Source organism: Portunus trituberculatus, chromosome 47, assembly GCF_017591435.1.
Source record: "Portunus trituberculatus isolate SZX2019 chromosome 47, ASM1759143v1, whole genome shotgun sequence".
NCBI classification, from domain to species: Eukaryota; Metazoa; Arthropoda; class Malacostraca; order Decapoda; family Portunidae; genus Portunus; species Portunus trituberculatus.
The window spans coordinates 15,743,921-15,763,083 of NC_059301.1; the positions used below are offsets into that span (position 1 = coordinate 15,743,921).

General features: G+C 48.8%; 1 protein-coding gene across 2 annotated transcripts in view; it reads right to left on the bottom strand.

The window, feature by feature from the left end:
• LOC123520636 (probable serine/threonine-protein kinase tsuA) overlaps positions 1–18,295 on the bottom strand; it is a 135,050-nt gene extending 116,755 nt beyond the window's left edge. Inside the window, exon 1 of one of the 2 annotated variants that reach the window (XM_045283116.1) lies at positions 17,510–18,295. The gene's annotated coding sequence lies outside the window, so the exon portion shown is untranslated. The remainder of the gene's footprint in view (positions 1–17,509) is intronic. The other variant, XM_045283114.1, reaches the window with a different exon arrangement.
• Positions 18,296–19,163: the final 868 nt, after the last annotated feature.

Here is a 19,163-nt window from a genome sequence, read left to right on the forward strand (position 1 = left end):
CCACCGTCGACTTGTGGCATTCACGCTGAATCTTACCATTGTTTCAGTCGTGACCTTCACTGTCACCAAACGTTGGGACCACAAGGCACCGCTAGCCCGCCGCCACGCTGCTCCTCACCTTCCTGCTGAGGCTGAGGTTTACCAAAGTCCCCCTTCCTTCCCTCCTCCCCGACACGCAACACGCTCCTCATTTTTTCCCCTCCCCTGATCTGACCGCAATGACAGCTTCCTCTCCAGAATGGACGCCGACATGACAGGGTAATTCGTATTATTCCCAGAAAATTACAGGTAGTATCGCATTAACCTGTAAATCAGTCTGAAATATGGCAAACGTTGAAGAAATCTGGGAAACAATGGAGGCGGCGAGGTGCCCCAGTGGTGCGTGGTGGGCGGCGCGTCCTTCAGGCAGGTGTTGGGGCAAGGCAGGTACGCTTCTTTTTACGGCTGATTTAAGGCTTCGCTCACCGACCATTCCTTTTAAACCCATCCCTGCCTCACCGCCTCACCCTTCCTCTTCCCTCCCAGACCAAATCACGCTCATAAGTTCCTGTAAACACAAAATATCGGTGTATTGATTTTTCTTTTTCTCAAACACTTACACGTACCGACGCCTCAGTCCTTGCAAGGAATCTCCAGGACCTTCACATCTCCGCCACATGCCGCACGTTAGATAATCAAGGCCTTTCCTCACACCGAACGCCCTCTGATAAGGGTTTGTGCCTCGCTTCTTGGGTTCTCTATACGAAGCGTAATCTCTAAACATACTCCTCCCTCTCTCCTCTCGCAACACGCCACCTCTCATCTATGACGCCAATGTTATCTGAAGGCTGTACTTGTTATCTTGCTCTCACGCCCTCTTATCTGCATCTCATCAACGGAGCAATGGGGAAAAAGATGCCAACCTCCACACACCACCTCACCTCACCTCGCCTCGTCTCGTAACGGGCGTAATTACAGCGTGTTGCTTTACCTTCACAATTAACGACACGGCGCGTTATCGAAAATCAACACCACGCGATATCTGTCCCCACCTGCTACACATGGAGTGGTGGTGGTGGTGGTGGTGGTAGTAGTAGTAGTAGTAGTAGTAGTAGTAGTAGTAGTAGTAGTAGTAGTAGTAGTAGTAGCTATTGTTACGACTATCTCCACCACCACTAACACAACTACTACTTCTACTTTTGTCACTAACTGCTACTTCTACCTCTACTTACTACTGTTATTACTACTACTATCACTACTACGACTACAACTACTATCATCACTATCACTACCCTTACTACTACTATCATACTACTACCACCACCACCACACTTACTACCATCACCACCACTACTACTACTACTACTATACAGGCAATCTTTACGCATGTACTAAAGACTATATACAACGTAAGTATAATTCACAATACACCAGAAAGACAGATCGATTGATTAAGTATTGAAGCACCACCACCACCACCACCACTATACTACTAATACATCCTGCCACCTGTAGCACACACACACACCACCACCACCACCACCACGATAAGTCTCCCAGATCGATGGACGTCCGGACACTTCGCGAGAGAGAGACACGAGAGCAAGGGAGCAATAAAACCTTTCTGAAAAAAAATATATGTACAAAAAAAGGGAGGAAACTAGAAATTCAGAGAGAGAGAGAGAGAGAGAGAGAGAGAGAGAGAGAGAGAGAGAGAGAGAGGATGAGCACTGATACGGAAGAGGAGGGGAGATATAAAACCCTACGGCGAAATTAGGATGGAAAGAACTTAGAGAGGAGGAGGAGGAGGAGGAGGAGGAGGAGGAGGAGGAGGAGGAGGAGGAGGCATTCTGCATGGAAAAGCTGGGAGAGAGAGAGAGAGAGAGAGAGAGAGAGAGAGAGAGAGAGAGAGAGAGAGAGAGAGAGAGAGAGAGAGAGTAGGCTGGAGGAATGAATGGATGACGGAAGAGAGGAGAAAGGGAAGAGGAAGGGAGGAAGAAGGTAGAGATCAGCCATAGAGAGGGAGGGAGAGAGAAAAGGAGAAAAGGTGGAAGAAGAAAGTAGTAGTAGTAGTAGTAGTAGTAGTAGTAGTAGTAGTAGTAGTAGTAGTAGTAGTAGTAGTAGTGGTTACACAAAGCGTGAAAATACGGAAGGAAGAAACTAAAACACAGGTGTGGAGAGAGAGAGAGAGAGAGAGAGAGAGAGAGAGAGAGAGAGAGAGAGAGAGAGAGAGAGAGAGAGATGAACCGAGTGAGTGTATGATAAACCAACTCACACACGCCTTAACATTTCCTGTTCCTTCCCCTGCACTGTGTCGCAACAGCCTCACTGAACTCTCTATTATTATCCTGTTATCTTGTATTCCCCCTCCCCTATCTCTCTCTCTCTCTCTCTCTCTCTCTCTCTCTCTCTCTCTCTCTCTCTCTCTCTCAACATGCTTTACTCCACCAATGCGCCGCGGAAGAGAGAGAGAATGAGAGAGATGGAAACAACTTATCTAGTGTCAAGAGAATTGGTAGCAGACAAGGACAAGGAAGAGGAGGAGGAGGAGGAGGAGGAGGAGGAGGAGGAGGAGGAGGAGGAGGGCCATGAGTGCCGGCGAAGTGATTAGGGAGGAAGAAGCTATGGCAGGAGATAAGGAGGGAGTGTGGAGGAGGAAGTGAGGGGAGAGGTGTAAATGTGCGTGTGGGTAGCGGTGGGATGGGCAGAGACTAGGCCGATTTAGGGTTTGGGGGTTATAGGTCGGCTTGAGATGACGTTTATGTAGCCAAAACACATGCAGACAGAAGTAGTAGTAGTAGTAGTAGTAGTAGTAGTAGTAGTAGTAGTAGTAGTAGTAGTAGTAGTAGTAGTAGTAGTAGTAGTAGTAGTAGTCTCGCATAACAGACCACGACAAAAAAGAAGGAAAACCAAGAAATTAAAAAAATATATGAATAGCGAACAGAGAGAGAGAGAGAGAGAGAGAGAGAGAGAGAGAGAGAGAGAGAGAGAGAGAGAGAGAGAGAGAGAGAGAGAGAGAGAGAGAGAGAGAGAGAGAAAAGACGACTCTACTCCTACACACACACACACACCCTCCTCAAGCCCTCATCACCCTATCAGCCGTGGCAGCAAACGCGACCCTCCACGCGTTCCACACCGAGAATCAAATTATTGGACGGTATTACAGCCGCCCTGGGACCCTCCTCTGCTCCACTGGTGTCGGGGAGGAGCGGGGCCTGGGTTAGGGAAGGTAGTGAGGCCCGGCAGCTCCTTGTGGCACCAGAACACCTCAACAGCTGCACCGCTACACCCTCCTCTCTAACACACACACACACACACACACACACACACACACACACACACACACACTCACTCGGAGTCCTATTCCTTCCTCTCCCTTCACCATCTCGACTACCCCCATTCTATTACCTTCACCACAATATCCTTTTCGACATTTTTAACCCACTCCCAGCTTCTCCCCGCCCTCCCTCCCCTCTACACGCACCCACACCGCCGCTGCTACTCTGTCACCACCGAAGCGAAGGTCATTAGTCCCCGAGAAAGGAAGGAGGAGGAGAGAAAGGAAGGGGAAAAAAAAGGAAGAAATGCATCAAATCCGTGTCGTTTGTCTCGCTTCCGTGGCTCATGCTGATCCACTCAATCCCGCAGACTGACGAAGGGTGAAGTGGAGAACCAACAGCCTCGGGGACTTCATGCAGCTTCTCTCTCTCTCTCTCTAAGCCGCCACCACCGCCACCGCCACCACCACCACCAAGGACTGATATTCGATGCCTATGACTTTGTGCTTTATTTACTCACGATCTAGGTGTTTGATTGACTATAATTGGGTGTGATATGTTGTCTATTTATGCTTGTCGTTTTAGTTTTTAGTTCGGTTGCTTCTCCTTCATTGTGATGTGATTATTGAAACAGCAGGGCGTGAATTTGTGTTTTACTTACTTGCGACTAGAGTTGGGCGTAACTTTTTTTTCTTTTTATGTACGAGGACAACTGGACAAGGGCAATAAAATAAATAAATGAATAAATAATAAAAAAAAGGTCCTCTCAGTTGTCAGTCCCCATTGAGTTCAGATAGGGTTAGCGAAAGAAAATTATAAAAAAAAATGTCTGTTGTTTATTTATACTTACTGTTTTAGTGTCTGGTTCTTCTGCTATTCCTGCAAGTAGTGACGTGGTCAGTGAAGCAGCAGGACGGTGGTTACAAGCACAGTTTCTCAGGGATACATAGGTACACGTTTTCCTCGTTTCTATGTAAGCGGGGAGATCTGGCCAAGGGCAACAAAAACTATTAAACAAAAAAAAAAAAAAAAAAAAAACTTAGATGCCAGTCCCCGAGTAGCTCCGAGAGAGTAAGCAGTGTTGCAGGATAAATTTTGAGAAGTGTCAACCTTTCTTACCCCCCCTCTCTCTCTCTCTCTCTCTCTCTCTCTCTCTTCCTTGTGGTGTATAGTGAGTGACCTCTCCTCACCTGGAACCCCAGCTAAGGATTGGCCACAAGCTGACATCTCTGCCCTAATGACCCTTGTGCAGTCGATAGGCAGTAAACCCAAACCTTTCCTTCCCTCACCTCCACACCACCCGGACAGCAGCGACTCGTCCTGTCCCCATCAATACTGAGGCGGTCACGGCGCTACCTTATGATCGATACACAAGTGGACAGAGAAATATGACGAATACACATAAAAAGTTTACACAAATGTTTGGGTTACGAGGACAACGCGAGGGAGACTAAAAGACTTTGGGGATTACTGCTATAAGCCATATGTCCCCCACACACACATACCTTTTTCTTTTCCTCTCCTTTTCTTTTTTAGTTATTGTTGTTGTTGGAGGGAGGAGGAGGAGGAGGAGGAGAAGGGTGGGAGGGAGTTAGCGCACGACACAATCGCTCCTCTGTGCCGCATGCAAAAATCAGGACACGGGGGAGGAACACTGCTGCTCTCTGCTAGTGCTACAACTATTCCGGTTCTGCCAGCCACCCAGCCACCCAACTAGCGAGAGGAACCGAATCTTCGACAGTCAACATTATTTCTGAAACACTTCTACGCCCCAACTCCTCGACACCACAAAGGCTCTAGCTGAAATGACACGGGTTTCTAAGTAAGTTTTGCCATGGTTCTTGTGAGAGATTAACGAGATTACTACAATATTAACAGATGCACTCTTGAGAAGTTATTCATCTCTGTGGCCTTCAAAATAGTGGTGTTGAAGTAGTTTCTGAATATCTCATGGACACCGACTTAACACGCACTATTCGCCTTAAATTCTTGGTGTATTACCTCCTTCCATACTGTGACGCATTTTTACCTTGATTTTGGGGCATGATGGGACGATTTTATATGCATTAGGAAGGGTCTATGGAGGTCAGAATATTGATGGTTACAGCTTTAAGTATTCTAATCCCAACATATGTTTATGAAGCTGCATAAAATCGCTAAATAGTAACCAGAATGAATATTAAAACGCGTCCTGCACTGGACCACAAGTTCAAAGTGCCATCGCTGAGACCACCTTCGCTACATGCAGACCTCCAAAGCTTCTTGAATATTCTATCGTATGGAAATCTGATATAAGGAGACAATTATTCTTCTGCCAACCCTTGACGGTCTTCACATTTATCACGCGATACTGTGAACCACCCGTGCGCTGCTGCTGCTGCTGCCACCACTATCCTCCACCACCACCACCACCACTACCACCACCTAGAAGCATGGTTAACCTCCTCAGTACTTACCATGACGTGTTTTCATGTTAATTCTAGTTACTATTTGGTGATTTTATACATCAGGAACTTATGTTGGGATTAAAATAATGAAGACTGGCCATTAATCTTCTGACCCCCATAGCCCCTTCCTATTGTAAATAAAATCGTCAAATCACACCCAAACACATGGTAAAAATGCGTCCCAGTACTGAAGGGGTTAAAGTTTCGAAAAGGCAGCCGAACACCACCCAGAAAGAACTACATCCAGTAGACTCCTTCCCTCTTATCTCTTCGTTGCTTCCTTCCTTGCCTTGGAGACACGTGATGCTCCTCTAAAGCCTCGGACCGAATCCCTCAACCATTTCGGTGTTGAATCTTTAACTAAAACAATTGATTACAAGATATTGAGGCCATAAGAGTGTCTTTTTGTGATTCTAGCTACAGTCAAACATGGATTCATACTATACAAAAAATACTAAATTGAATCTGACTATTACCATCTCCGTGACCTTTGGGAAATAGTCCTAATGAAAGAATTAAGTACTTTAAGACACAGGCTCTTATTCTCGAAGACCTCTGTCCTTCACCTCCACTATTTCAAAAAGCTTTATCAAAATTTACATGTTTTTAAGGTGGGGGTTTTTTAATGGTTCTAGAGGCAGTGACAAGATTTCTGCATTTTTAACTGAGAAATACTATTGAAAACCTCGCTAATCATCTCTGTGGCCTTGGAAAATAGTCGCGGTGAGAGAGCAAAGCGTTTCTGTATACTGGGTAAAGAAATACAAACCATAGTAGTTCTAAAAACCATTTCTGTGATTTTTGTTAAGCTTAACATGAATTGCACCTCAACCCTTTCAATACTGGGACACATGTTTACCTTCAGATTTGTGTACTATTAGACATTTCATTGACATTTGGAAGTGTCTATGGAGGTCAGAAGATTAATGGCCATACATAGTCTTCACTATTTTAATCCCCCCATGAGTTTCTGAAGGTGTATAAAATCACCAAATAGTAAGCAAAATTAATATGGAAACACGTCATGGTACTAAAAGGATTCAATCGAAATGAAAAATCAACTATGCAAAACAGACTAACCCATCTAAACACGATCCTGGTAAGTAAACAAAGCATTTCAAGATACATACTCCCTCTCCCTCTCCCTCTCTCTCTTCCTGCGCCACAGCTGCAGGGGATCGCTGGCTGTCTCGCGCAACTGCCACCTCTCCTCTCTTCAGCTGATACTTCCGTTAATTTCAGCGTCAAGATTACGAGCTGCTTCATTACTATCGCTTCCCCGCCCTAATGATACTGTCTGCTCTGCAAGGAGGCCACGCAGCGCTCCCGGCTTCTGGCTCCGCTTCCTTATAGCAGTGGCGGTGGTGGCTGGGGGATGGTGTGTGTGTGTGTGTGTGTGTGTGTGTGTGTGTGTGTGTGTGTGTGTGTGTGTGTGTGTGTGTGTGTGTGTGTGTGTGTGTAGTAGTAGTAGTAGTAGTAGTAGTAGTAGTAGTAGTAGTAGTAGTAGTAGTAGTAGTAGTAGTAGTAGTAGTAGTAGTAGTAGCAGCAGCAGCAGCAGTATTATCAGTTATTGTTGTCTGGCTATTCGACATAAACAGTTACAGTAGCAACAATGTCCAGCTCACGTCTCACAGCCAGCACAAGCGAACGTTGAGCACAGTCCGGGGCAGGCTAGCAGCGAGCCTCGGGACTCTGCTGCCAGGCGTGCAGTGGTGCTCCTCACGGTTAATTGCGCCGACACACGGAAGTCCAGCCAGGTCTCGGGGTCGTGCCATCACCAGGGCGGCGATTAGACGGTTTTTCTCTCGTGAAGGATTCTCAGATGGACACAGTTACGTCACCAAACGCCGTGATTTACCCAAATGTTTATCTGTCTGTCTGTCTGTCTGTCTGTCTCTCTCTCTCTCTCTCTCTCTCTCAAACAGTCGTTAATTAATCACTGCTACAGCACTACCATTATTAACACCACTGTAAGTAAAGCATGCATGAAACACAACAGGAATGCCTCCACCACAATAAGTCCCCCAGTCTGTCCCTGCCGACGCCTGGGAGCAGAACGTAACCCCGAGACCGCGACACTAAGAGTAAAATGTGCTTCTTAATGATTCAAGCGCCGTAATGGCCTCTCTGTGTTGCAAATTATAGGACAGGTGGCGCAGACGATCCCCAGACGAGGAGCAGTGGCGTCTGGCTGCGGGAGGACGGGAGGATGGCTGTCGGTGTCGTGAAGGTTTGGGAGAATGCTGCTGTGGGGAGGACGGGTGAGGGGTGGGGGGTGAGGGAGGCAGGTGAGGGCTGAGGAGGGTGAGGTGAGTGGGAAAGGGAGGGCGTGTGGGAGGAAGGAGCAAGGCAAAGGGGACGAGGGGGAGAAAGAGAGAAAGAAGGGAGGTGGGGCAATGCTGGTCTAGCGAACCCTGGGAGAAAAAGAGTCCTTTCTTTCTCGCACAACTAACCCGCGTGTAACTTGTGACAGTACTTGTGGTTAATCGCGTTGAGGGTTGGAATAATGCTGCAACCTCGCTACAGTGAGCACCCGCCGCGCCAAGCCACGCACATCCGCATCACCGAAGATCTTAACTAATGGGGGAATTAAGACGCTTGCCTCATCATTACCGTCATCAAGTTACTCCTGAGGTGGCAAGGCGTAGCGGACAGGGCGGGACGGGGCGGAGAAGGAACCACTCATTTGCATCACCCAACGTGACGGTTTCCCCCCCTTGGTGCCCCATATGGTGCCCGGGCCGAGTGTCGAGTGATGAACGCCTTCTTACAGGCCAACACTCCTCACGACACAGACCTTGAGCAGGAATCGCAGGAGGCAACAACCACAGGCCCGGCAGTGTCCCTGGCCTGCTTGGAGCGAGACAAGAGTCCTGACGAAGCGCCCCATTGATATGGTAATTGTGTCGTCCGTCGCCCCGTCACTGGGTCGCCCTCCCTCCCTCCCATGGCGAGACTTAAAGTAATCAGCACATCCCACTAACAGGGTAAGTGACGCTGCCATGACAGTGACGCTCAAGTGGTGACAACAAAACCTCCCTCACACCGCACCAGTACGACCACGACGAACACCATCTCTCGTTGCCTACACCGCCATCCCGTCCCGCCTCCCACACCCGAGCGTCGCGCCTAGAGGCACACTCCTCCCCTCCATGTCCTCAAGAGATCCTCACCGTAACACAGCAGTGACGTGTGTAAACATGATCCTGGGACCTTACCACAAAGGCGCCGGCGGACGGGCCCTGCACCACACAGCCGGGTTCTGTGGATCTGTGACGTGACGGGGAAACACTCTACCCCGCCTCGCCCCGGCCCGCCATGGTCACGCCGGCCAAGATTAACATCTAAAACATAAATTACTCCGCCGCACTCATTACCGCCACAATTAGCCACGAACTCCTAAATCACCACTAACAAGCGAGCCCGGGAAGTCTACAACCCACTCTCATATTAGTTGACGGATTACCTAACCAAATGCCGGCAAATAATGACAGCAATAATACTGGTCCTCAGCATTACGAGAACGTGACGTGGTGTTCCAACGAGGCGCGGCCCAGCAGGTGGAGTGGCCGGTCCAGTTTACACGGGACACATCTGGTCTGCCAACTCACGCCTGCCCTCGGGGACCGTCACCGCGTCAACACACAGATCGATGGGCGCGTAGTAATGTCATCTTAGGCCTCCGTCCACTCACTCACGCCCACCGCAGCTTCCTTCACACGCCCACTGGTAACCGCTACGCCCTCACTACTCACTCAACACACCAGCACCATTACAACACAGCACTTTATTACCTTGATTGTTATTGCTCTATTTTATTTGTTGCTGCACGTAGTTTCTCGCAATTTTGCTCGAATTAAATGAGTTTTGATGGCGCCTCTATGCACCTGTGACTCAGACTCAACCCACAGCGAACAATACGGGGAGGCGGCAGGTGTGGTGCAATTTACAGGTGTGTGTGTGTGTGTGTGTGTGTGTGTGTGTGTGTGTGTGTGTGTGTGTGTGTGTGTGTGTGTGTGTGTGCGTAGCATGCACGAGAAGGAGAGGAGGGAGAAATGCACACAATTATATACGTTTCATGCAACAAGCCAACTGACTACGAGGAGCTAGAATTGTAGTAGTAGTAGTAGTAGTAGTAGTAGTAGTAGTAGTAGTAGTAGTAGTAGTAGTAGTAGTTGTTGTTGTTGTTGGTTGTAAATACTATTACTAGGTGAGTAATCTTGAAAAAAAAAATTGGATAAGAAGATGAAACAAGAAAGACAGAGAAGCCGGAAACGAGGAATAAGTAGAGGATTAGAGAGAGAGAGAGAGAGAGAGAGAGAGAGAGAGAGAGAGAGAGAGAGAGAGAGAGAGAGAGAGAGAGAGAGAGAGAGAGAGCACTCACTCACAAAGAAGCATAAGCAATCACAGGGCCAATAGAAGAGGAAGAGCCATGCCAGACCAGGTCAGGCAAGGTCAGGCCAGGTTAGATAGAGTCGTCCTTAACAAGATAAAGACAACACTGACCAGTTCTAATCACGTGATGACCTGCGAGTTTTTAAAGAGTATAGAGAGAGACAAGGAATGTACTCTCTTTCTTATCCAACACTGAGCCCTCACCTGTTTATCCTACCCTTCCTCAGTCCCTCTCCCGTCCCGCCCCGACCCGCCCCGCCACTCACTGCCCCGGCCTGGCTTGCACTCAACTCCTCCCTCACTCGCAAAGTTAGCATTACTACATTTAACTTTTTTATCTCTCTCTCTCTCTCTCTCTCTCTCTCTCTCTCTCTCTCTCTCTCTTTCTCTCCCCCTTTCCGCTCTACGTTAATTTTCCCTTTTCAGTTTGACATAACACTCAAATCTGTCTCTCTCTCTCTCATCTTCAGTATATTTTAACAGAAACTAATGGATAAATATCTCTGCTATTGTTTCCCTTTTCCTCTCTCTCTCTCTCTCTCTCTCTCTCTCTCTCTCTCTCTCTCTTCCAATCGCACATAACGCAGATTACGGACATAACCTCGTTTTCTACGGATTCTGAGGGTGACTTACCTTTCTCCTGTTATGGCTGATCTCTCCTCACCCCTCCCCCTTCCCTCCTTCCCCTCCCTATCCCTTCTCTTCTGCCTGTCCTCATGTGACTATAAGGTCATCACGTGGTTCAATAGTGTCATACTTAACTGTAACTGTGGTGGTGGTGAAGGTGGTGACAGTGGTGTTGATTCATGATGTGGTGTGTGTGTGTGTGTGTGTGTGTGTGTGTGTGTGTGTGTGTAACTATAGTGAGTCTGAAGGCACTCCGTGTTTGCGACTCAGAAGAGGAGGAGGGAGGAGGGAGGAGGAGGAGGAAGGAGGGAGGAGGAGGGAGTGCGTGCGTTAGTGGGGGGTGGCGCTGCGGTGGCGGCGGGACGTAATGAGATAATGGAGGCTGTGTGGAGGGCAGTGTGGTAGCGGCTGGCAGTAATGATGTTTGGGTGGGTGGCGGTAGTGATGGCGGTGGCGGTGGCGGCGGTAGCAGAGCCAGTGTTGAGGAAGAGGAGTACTGATAGTGAAAGCTAATGTTAAAAATCCTTAAAACTTAAACTCTTCAATACTGACACACATTTTCGTCTCGAGATTTGTGTACGATTAGACCATTTTATTGACATTAGGAAGTGTCTCTGGAGGTGAGAAGATTAATGGCAACAGTCTTCACTATTTCAATCCTCCACACAAGTTTCTGAAGCTGTGTAAAATTACCAAACAGTGAGCAGAATGAATGTGGAAATGTGTCATGGTACTGAAGGAGGTTTAAGAGATTTGCTGTTTTATGCGAGTGAGGGAGTGTATTGCACTGGCTATCACTGCTATTACCACTACTCCTACCACTACTATAATACACACACTAACCATTACTCCTGTATACCACCACTTCAACCATGAGCCACAGCCACCACCACCACTATTACTACCACTAACTTCCCCACGCTTCTTCCTCCTCCTGGCCCCACACCACCACCTCCCAGCCATTACCCGTGGCGTCTTAATGGAAGGTAAACAGTTCGGGCCGGGGCTGTCATCACCAGCGTCACCACCACCACCACTGTCAGCCCCTCGCTCTACTGACCCTCACTAAGCACCTCCAAGGCACCAAGTCACCAGCAAAGAAGGAGGAACCGTCAGCTTTACTTACTACCATACGTTTGTTACTTATTATGTAGCTTGTAACACGTCCTCGCAGGCCCAACAGGTCTGCTGCGCCTTGTTGTCATCGTTTGTGTTCCTTTGTGTGGGGAGAGGTGGCGAAAAAAGCTGCATGTCTGAAGTCGAGATGTGAAGTGGAGTCTCAGATCAGTATCTCTCACCACGACTAATTTCCAAGGCCACTGAGATGATTGGCGGGGTTTTCAAGAGTGTTTCTCCAGTTAATAATGTAGAAATGTTGTCACTCTGCCTCTACAACCATAAAAAAAAAAAACTTAAAACTCGTGTACATGTAAATAACAGCCTTTTGAAATAGTGGAGGTGAAGTAGAGAGGCGTTTGAGAATACCAGCCCACATACCACCACCTGCTTTCTCTTATTGATTTCTAACTGTTCTACTTTCGTGTGTGTGTTTTTTTTGCTCTTTTATTTATGGGTGAAGTACAATAAAATCAGTCTCTCATAGTCAATTGCTTTACTTTACTGCCTGATACCGCCGCTAACACCACCATCTCCCCCACTCATCACCCACCATTGCATGTAAATCCTTCAGTACTGGGACGCATTTTTACCATGAGTTTTGGGTGTGATTAGACGATTTTATTGACATTATTAAGGGTGTATGGAAGTAAGAAGATTAATGGTCCAGAGTCTTCACTATTTTAATCTCCACATAATTTTCTGAAGCTGTATAAAATCACCAAATAGTAACCAGAATGAATATGAAAATGCGTCATGGTACTGAAGAGGTTAAACATTGAAGGGAGAGGGGGGGAGTCTTGTATGGTGGTGGTGGTGGTGGTGGTGCATGCAGTGTGTTTGTTTCCGTGTTGGCTGTGGTGAGGGAGTCGTTGGCCGCCACGTGTGTTGTGCACGGCGCGTCACTCAAGGTCGTTTGTTGGCCAGGTGTGGGAGCGGCCCGGGAGGTGTGAGGTGGTGGAGTCAAGTGTTCAGCAGGTGCGTGTGTTTTCAGATTGTGACGGTGAAGAGCAGTGGTCCTGATTTTTCATATTGTAACGATGTAAACTGACGGAGTAAACTGTGACCTTTTTTTTTTCCATGTTTTGACGGAGTGAATAGTGATTTTTTTTTTTTTTTTTTTTCATGTTCTGACGGAGTAAAGTGATTATTTTTCCCATGTTCTGACGGAGTAAACAGTGACTTTTTTTTCCATGTTCTGGAGTGAACAGTGACCTTTTTTTTTCCTGTTCTGACGGAGTAAACTGAGGTTTTTTTTTAACATTCCAACAAAATCAAACAGCGATCATTGATTTTTGTTGTCTTCCATGTTCTGGCGAAATAAACAGTGAGTCTTTTCTTTCTTCTTAATATTCTGACGAGATGAAACAGTGATAATTTCTTTTGTCTTCCATATCATGAGGAAGGAAAGAGTGATAATTGTTTTCGTTGGAAGAACATTTATAATCCTATTACAATTAACCCTTTCAGTACTGGAACGCATTTCTTATCTTGAGTTCTGGGTGTGATTAGACGACTTTATACACATTAGAAAGCGTCTATGGAGGTCAGAAGATTAATGGCCACAGTCTTCACTATTTTAATCCCCACATAAGTTTCTGAAGCTGTATAAAATCACGAAGTACTAAGTAGAATAAATATGAAAACGTGCCACGGTACTGAAGGGGTTAACAACAACACTATGCACGAATGAACTTGATAGAATATTGCATTACTTATTCAGAAACTTGTAAGGGCCACTGTTCCTAAGATGCAAATGACAGAGGGGGGGAGGGGGGAAGGAAAGTTTACAGTATAACCTGAGCCTTGCCTGTATGCACTCCCTCCAGATGACAATGATGGATGACGGAAAGAATTAAAGCCCTCGACACTCATGATTAATAACTCACCATCCTGTTTCTCTTCCTTCTCAAACTTTTCATCATCTATTCTCCTCCTCATTTCCATCCTTCCTCCATTATTTCCCTTACTTTTTTTTCTGCTTCTAGTATCATGTCATTTCATTCCTGCTTTCTCTTCCTTCTCAAACTTGCATTTCTTCCCTTCCTCTCATTTCCATCCTTCCTCCGTTATCTCCAATCCCTTCCCTTCTCCCTCTGCTTCACGTAACATGTCACTTCATTCTTGTTTTCGCTTCCTTCTCAAACTTACATTTCTTCCCTTTTCATCTCCATCTTTCCCCCATCAACTCATTACCTATCCGTTATCTCCCTTTCTTACCTTCTCCCTCTGCTTCAATTAACATGTCACTTCTTTTACCACAGCGGCAGCTCATGTCACGCCGCCAGGCCTCACGTCACGTCACGCCACGCCACGCCCGTCCCAGCATGACCTCACACCAACAACCCGATAACGCAAGTGAACTTTGATATTCTTTACCTCCTCACGAAAAATGTTCAGGTATCCCTCCACCCATCTCTCTCTCTCTCTCTCTCTCTCTCCCCTTCAAACATGCGTGCGTACGTTCATACACTCCCATGCATACACAAAGAGAGAGAGAGAGAGAGAGAGAGAGAGAGAGAGAGAGAGAGAGAGAGAGAGAGAGAGAGAGAGAGAGAGAGAGGTACACACTATCATCACAAACGTGCTAAATGTTCAACCGGTGCGTAACTTTTTTTTTTATATTTCCCCCACAAATTTAATAGATTCATCCTCGTTTTGACCAACTATTGATTCCGAGACGCCCCTGCAGCCTGATCCACGCCGCCCTCAGCCCGCGCGCCCCTTGCTAAGCCTCTCTCCCTTCTTGCCTCCTCCTTTCCTTCCCTCCCTGTACCCCTGACTGGCTTTTCCTTCATAACTCACATTTTCCCACAGCGGATAAGCTTTCCCTTCCCCTGGACTTTTTGAGAGGAAGGAATGAGGGAAGGAAACAATCTTGCTCTCACACACACACACACACACACACACACACAAACTCGAAATACTGGTAAGCGTAACCCATCCTCTCTCTCTCTCTCTCTCTCTCTCTGCGTAAGTGAGGGATGAGGGAGTGGGGGAGCAATGGGTTGGGAGGTGTAGTAGTGTAGATGCGCGCGTGGAGGGTCGCAAGTGGGGGGAGATGAGAGTGGGAGGGGGATTGGTGCTAGTGGGGAGATGGAGGTGGGAGGGAGGAGGGTGCCAGTGAGCGAGCCGATGAACGGGTGGGAGGAGGAGGAGGAGGAGGAGGAAGGCTGATTCTGACCTCTCACACACTACTACTACTACTACTACTACCACCACCACCACCACCACCATACACTACCCTCATCATGAAAGTTGCCTACATGAGAGATATAAATTCATCTCTTACAACCAACACGTGGAATCTCGATCGTTTCCAAATGTTTCCAGCAGTGAGAATTAGCTGCGGCACTACCACCTGGCACGCTCAATGTGACTCGTGTTGCTAGGATGAGATACGACCAGGATATATGCCACAGCCAGAGTCGTATTCTGAACCGCTTTACTCACTGCACCATTACTGTTCTCCGAGGCTTGCAATTGATAATATTCGTGTTTCTAAGGGTATTTTATAGTTTTGGTGATAGATTGACAAGATTTCTAGTTAATTTAAAGGAGAAACTGTCTTGAAAACCCGGCTGATCTTCTCTATGGCCTTGGAAAAGTGTCGTAGTGAGAGGGGAAGGCGTTTCTGAATATGGGCGAAAGGAAGAGAGGTGGAGTTTGCTAGCTTAGCGAGAGAAGAGAAGCGGTGTGGCTCTCGTAGTGCACGGGAAATGGCAGGGATAAATGAGAAGAGGACCAGGATATGCTACAGCTAGGGTCGTGAGGATGCGCTGATGGGAGTGTGTGGCAGAGAGGTGAAGTTTGGTGGATAGGCAATAGAAGAGAAGCGGTGTGGTTCTTGTAGTGTGGGAGATGGTGTAGAAGTAAATGAGAAGAGTCGTAAGGATGCGTTGGTGGGAGTGTGTGGCAGAGGTGAAGTTTGGTGGAAAGACGATAGAAGAGAAGCGGTGTGGATCTTGTAGTGGAGGACAGTGGGAGTAAATAAAAAGGAAAGTGATAAGAGACAAGAACATGAGAACAAGTGCCTGGTAAGATGTATACAGTTAGAAGAGGAGGGAAATCAGTAGCTGGTTGGTGATGGGAAAGATCTGGTTTTGGTGATGGGTGGTGGTTGGAGTAATAAGGGGGATAAGTGACACATGGAGGGTGCTGAGAGAGGGAGGCTGGTGCTATAGGGGGAGGAAGGGTTGAGTGGCGGGAGACTTCAGACTGACTGGACGGAGTATTCATGTGTATGCAGAGTTGGAAGCTTGGGTAGAGTTTGTGTGGTGTAAAAATCCGCAGGTAACAAGGCAGAGCGCAGGGAAACCCATTAGCGTCCCTTAAAGTTTTCTCCAAGTGGCAGCGAGACGCTCACCAGGCTGGCCCTCACCTCCCCTCCCTCGCCCGGCACAATCAACACGCGCTGTCCGCCGGCCTGAGCACGGCATTGTGTTCACAAGTCATGTGTTCATAAACAAGTAAGATAAAAGCTTCTTGTCCATATTCGACCCAGTACAGGAGCTCTACATGCCGTCAGACACAATACTACACTGGACAGAGCGTGGTGCCGCCAGACACCTGCCACTGCGCCACCCTCCTGACGCTGCTCAACACGTGTGTCAGGGATGCTTCAGGAATAGGTGTTATCAGATGCCCGTGAGCCTTTTCAAAGATGTCCCAGATGGTGCGCACGGCTACAAGCACCACCACTCCCTGGGCCACACAAATGCCGAGTGGTGAGTGGGCACAGACAATGTAAGTGCCCCGCCCCACCCTACCCTACCCAACCCGTTCCGGACCAGTCATGCGCCAGCCAACCCGACGGATTTAACATTCCGATAAAAACAAGCCCGGGCCGCACTAATGATGTGAATACAGCGTGGCCAAGGAAGCTGTAGCATGTACCGCCACACCCACCCCCTCGCCAAGCTCACAGTATCGTGCACCCTTGCTCTGACCAGCCCACGGCACTCCCTCCCTCCCACCACACACCCTACCCCTCCCAGACTCAACGGCGGCAACCTTCCCTGTCTTCCCCTCTGCCTGCCGGCCTGCCTGCCTGCGTGGCGCTGCACTTGTTGGATCGATAACCCCGGGTCGGTGGCAGGCGGCACACTTCGCCGCCGCCGCCTCCACCACCACCGCGGCACTCGCTTCATCGTCAGCTGATCTCGCCGCTCATCAACTTCCCACACTCCGCTCACCTAAAACCGTACTCACCCACTCACCTGCGACGCCCCTGGTCTGCTTCACGGAGGCTGCCAGCACCGGAGCCCCGACGCTAGCTGGGTGGGGGGAGGTGGGAGGGTTAGGGTCAAGCAGGACGGAATATAGAACACCGTGAGCCTGCTGGGCCACCAACCAAGAGGCAACTTCACTGTATCCACCGCGTACGTACACGCACACATACATACACACAAACACACGCACACGTATACACACACACAGTTTACACATGCACGTCCCTGTGTTTGCAGGCCACACACAGGCCGCAGCACTGGTCTGTGATGCGTGAGGCTTGAGCCGCCGCTGGTGGCCGGGCGAATTTACCCTCGCAGGCAGCTCTGCTGGGGTTCAGTCACATACATTTGAATATTCTGAGCCTCAACATTCACACATTCACCCCACCACCACGCCACTTGCACACCACGCCCGCCACACACGCCCCGGACCCACCTGTGAGTGCTGGCTGAAGGATACTGCGGGAGGAGGGTCTAATTCCTGAGTAAATCCGTGCTAGTAATCCTGAGCTGGAGTGAGGCACGGCGACCTCCTCACGGCCTTCGCTCCCACTCCGCCATCTTGTCTGGCCCACAACCGAGGCACAGACTTCACACTGCACTATTTTACTCACTTTTGGAACCTTTCTCACTAGATTTCAGGCCTGAACTTTTCCACACTGACAGCCTGCACCTTCACACACACTTTTCACTTGATTCCAGAGCGGGTAAACTCCTTGGGCTGGAGATATGAGGCGAAATGATGCGGAGCCCCACCAACACTCTGCACCGTCACTCGGCCACGTACAGATTGACTGGAGTTTGGTGCGTCCACGCATGTCACGTGACTGTACCAGAGCCGGGCGCACCGCCAGCCAATCGGCGCTTTCTAGGCGGGGCGAATCGTTCCATCCCGAGGAGTAATTGGTGGATCGGACATGGGTGGAGCTACGGCTCTCCCGACCGCATGGTCATTGAGTGTCGACCCGGGGACTTCAATCAATGGGAGAATCGATAGGCCATCAGTGCTTATTGAGGCTCTCAGGTCGCCAGGTCGATAATGGTCAGCATAGGGGGCGTTCTTTCCCTCAGAGACCACTCAGCAGCATGCAGGGGTGCGGCCACCGTCTGTCAGGCTATCGCGCCCTGAGGTGGCATCCACACTTCTATTTCCCGCCACTTCGTGTATCAAGTGTTGGGCAGACCCGTCAACCTGAGCATGCTGGATGCCCGGGGTGCCAAGATGCCAGGCTTCACGGCGGCGGCCACACGCTGCTGCCGCTGCACTCCTTCACCCTCGCTCCACATGAATAAGTTCCCCAGGATCAATATTGGAGACGAAGAAACGGTCACCCTCGCCTTGCTCCTCCTCAAACCCTCGGACGCCTCACCATCCCGCGGCCTCGCTCCCTGCACTGCACTACACTGTACTGTCACTGCACGTCACCCTGCCAGGCCTTCACTAACACCTACAACGTAATAACCATGCGGGATGCGCGCGGACAGGCCAGTTGCTCTCAAAAGGCCCGTTATTTCCTACTATAGTGCACTTTGGGCAGCGGAGGCGCTGTGCAGACTGGCGTAGCAACAGCATGCACGTCTATCCCCGGGCGAGGCTGACGTTGGGTAGCCGCGTCACGTCATGACCAGGGAAGGCTGGTGGCGCCCGACCACTCAGACCCCGTCCACCAACCCGCGGAGACACCTAAAGCAGGGCGATAAGCGATGTGCTGATAACACTACCATGAAAGAGAGAGAGAGAGAGTGTGTGTGTGGTCGTGCGCGCGTTTGACTCTTTCTATGTAAAAGAGGAAATCTGGCCAATGGCAACATAAAAAAAAAAAAAAAAAAACGCACTTGGAATGCCAGTCCCCGTGTAGGTCCGAGAGAGTTAGGCAAAGGAAAAGGATAAATATCTTGAAACACGGTGGTCAGTGTCACGAACTGGATTCCTGCTGGTGGCCATGAGCATGCAAGTTTTCGTCTCGTTGAGAAGCTCTACATCTCATTTGTTCTGATCCCAAGGTAGAACAGTGACCTTTCTCACACCACACACAAAAACCTCTTGTTCAGGAAGGGCAGTAGCGACTCGCTCACCAGCAGACTTGCTA